Source organism: Pseudorca crassidens, chromosome 10 (assembly GCF_039906515.1).
Source record: "Pseudorca crassidens isolate mPseCra1 chromosome 10, mPseCra1.hap1, whole genome shotgun sequence".
In the NCBI taxonomy this organism is placed as follows: Eukaryota; Metazoa; Chordata; class Mammalia; order Artiodactyla; family Delphinidae; genus Pseudorca; species Pseudorca crassidens.
The window spans coordinates 60,069,754-60,072,755 of NC_090305.1; the positions used below are offsets into that span (position 1 = coordinate 60,069,754).

The 3,002-nt window shown below is 47.5% G+C and overlaps 1 long non-coding RNA gene across 1 annotated transcript; it reads right to left on the bottom strand.

Moving 5' to 3' along the window:
* Positions 1-1,666: 1,666 nt before the first annotated feature.
* LOC137233089 (uncharacterized) lies at positions 1,667-2,539 on the bottom strand. Its single transcript, XR_010947292.1, has 3 exons — positions 2,309-2,539; positions 2,017-2,076; positions 1,667-1,748 (listed from the first exon to the last, which is right to left on the bottom strand). It is a non-coding gene; the product is annotated as an uncharacterized lncRNA (long non-coding RNA).
* Positions 2,540-3,002: the final 463 nt, after the last annotated feature.

Below are 3,002 nucleotides of genomic sequence, written 5' to 3' on the forward strand. Positions count from 1 at the left end.
GAAAAGATGAAGGGGCTGGAAATTCGAGACATAGTACTGGACAGAGAGATGCTACTTAAGTAAATAGCTCCAGAAAAGTGTACAGGGATCCCCTGCCTCTGTTGCTGATTATTAATAAACATAGAATGAAGATCCAGGAAGCTACGGAAAGAAAAACCAGGGAGCTGTAAGCAAAACAGTTCTCAGGGCTGAGAGACGATCAAATTCTGATCAGTTGGAATAGAGATGTCTCAGATTCTTGGGTTTTCAGTGGATATCCCAAGTGAGTCACATCTTAGTAGCGGAGCTAAACTGATCTTAGAATTAAACCTACTTATGACCCATCCTAAGAAAATTAAAAGGCTTTAAAAAAGGCCTGCCCTGCAAGTAACTTCTCTGCCTGCCATAAAGAGGTCCAACACCCTTTAACCAAAATCCAGCGCTCAACAATGTAAAGTTCGAAATGTACCGCATCCAGCTGAAACTTACTAGATATATGAAGAAACAGGACAGTGTGACCCAAAGTCTTGGAAAAATTCAGTGGAAACAGGCATAGAGAGATAGAGATGGTAGAGTCAGACAAGATCTTTAAAACAACTATTTAAAATGTTCTCAAGGATTCATGGGAAGGAAGCCCATGTCCCTAGTGACTATGAGGCCACTGTGCCAGCTCTGATCTGCGGTCTTTAGACTTGCTTTAAGTGACACAAATAAGCAAATCCCCTGTTTGACCTAAGCTGCTGTTCTTTGGGCTTTCTGTTATATAGGGCCACATCTAATGTTCATTGATAACTTTTATCCTTTTCATAGGTAGATCTCCAAGGCCTTAGAATAGCACCTGGCTTGTCATGGATCCTCCACTAATATCCGTTGAGTGAAAGGATGGAATCTAACCTCTCCAGAAAACAGATGAGGGCCTTGAGCCCAGGGAAAGGAAACAATGGGCCCTTGTCACATAGCTGGTAAGGGGCAGGCATGGGATCATGTTCATTCCCTGCTTTGCCCTGCTTCCCATGGTGCAATGGCTGTGGCAGAAGGAAGCCACCTGTTCATCACCTCCAAGGCCCCACCTGGCCCCTTCTCTACCCCAGTGCATCTAGCTTAACCCTTTCTCCATAACTGTCACACCAACTTGGTTGAGGGACACAGTCTCCCAAGGATGCGGTGATAAGAGCAGCATCCCAGACTGCCCTGCTCACCTGCCTGCCAGGACCCACTAGACTCTACCACGCTGACCAGGAAGCTTCCTGCTGGTCCACGGTCCCCACCCGCCCTGGATCATGCCTTTCCAGCAGGATTTGCTACAGGTACAGAGTGTCCCCACCATTTAAATGAGATCCAGCCAGGGGCTCGGAAATATCACCCTGCCCACCCACCTGGAGCACCAGGGACACGATTAGGAATTCCACCTTATCCCCGTGTCCACTCTACAGCTGGCCTCTAACTGAATGGCCCCCAAAGCTGCATTCTTTTGCTCCCTGCAGGACAGCGTGAGGTGTTAGACAGAGGGATGCCATGATGTCCTTAGATAAGCTCTTCCTTTTCTGCCCTATCCCTCCACACCCAGGCATGGGAGAGAAAATTTAGGTTCTTGCCTGTCACCCTTTCTCAGGTATATAAGGGAGAACCCTTTCCCACAATTCTTAGGTCTAGGTTATTATGGGAAATACTCAAGGCTCTTGTCAAACCTGAGTCAGGTTGGAAGTGTTAACGCCCAAATCAGCAGATCCTCTTCTATTTAATTGACTGCAACTCAGTTCATTTTCTCCCTGATGGACAGAATACAAGATGGTAGCAGTAATAATAATATTGGTATCAGTAATAATATCAGCTAGCATTTACAAGTGTTTATGAAACTCCAGGCATGGTGCTGTTTTACACAGATAATCTCATTTAATTTTTGCAATAACCTGATAAAGCAGGTATCATCATTCCCACTTTATAGGGAAAAAAAAAAGAGGCTCAAATAGGTAACCTGCCAAGGCTACAGTCAATAAGAGGAAGAGAGGAAATTAAGTCTCCAGACCGAGCACTTACTTCCGTGTGATACCATCTTTCCGTGAGGGGAATCTGTGAGCCCCCGCATCCCTGTTATCCCTAGGAAAGAGAACACAACCCTCTGCTCGTCTCCGTTCATTCATTCGGCCTTTACTGAATACCCACCTGTGGCAGGTCCCATGCTAAATACTGGGGTTTTAAAGACACACAGTCCATGGCCCTTGCGAGGAGTTAGATTATCATGTAGCTTGTACTCATCCCTCTCCCCCTCTACCTTGGGTGCAAGATACCTCATTGCCTCACTGACTTGGGGCATGGCCATGTCACTTACCTTGGCCAACAGAACTTGAATGGGTGTGATGTGAGCAGAGTGCCTGCACGGGTGGGCTTCTCTTGAGCTCCTGCCATTCACTATGAGAAGAGCATGCTCCAGGCAGCCACTGGTCTCAAAGGGATGCAAGACGTGTGGAGCAGACCTGGATTCAACCTACAGCTTGCAGCCAAGGCCAGCTGACCTGCAAAACTAAGGAAGAGAAAAACAAGCTTGTGTTAAGCACTGACCTTTGGGGATGGTTCGTTATGCAGCATTATTGCAGCCATAGCTGACTGATGCAGTTCCTGCTGTCAAGGAGCTCATAGATTAGTGGGGAACATGGACAGCCAATTGCAACCCAGTGTAATAACAAACGAGAGTGGAAGGACATACACTGTGCCCTGGTGAACAAAGGAGGGCTCCCACCCCAGCCTGGGATAGGCTGAGCAACGAGAAGAGAGAGTTAGATGACCCAGGAGGAAGCAGGTCCCGTTTGCCTGAAAGAGAATTCAGGGTGCTCAGAGAGCTTACGGCAGAGGAGCACGAGTGTCCTGGGGTAAGGGAGGCTTTGCTGAAGAAGTATCATTCATCTGAGACTTGATAAATAAGTGGGAATAATCAGGGGAAGGTGGGAGGTGGAGAATAATCCAGGGAGAAGTCCAGGGGCAACAGTGTTGGGCATCAGCCAGCAGGGAGAGGCCACATTTTGGTG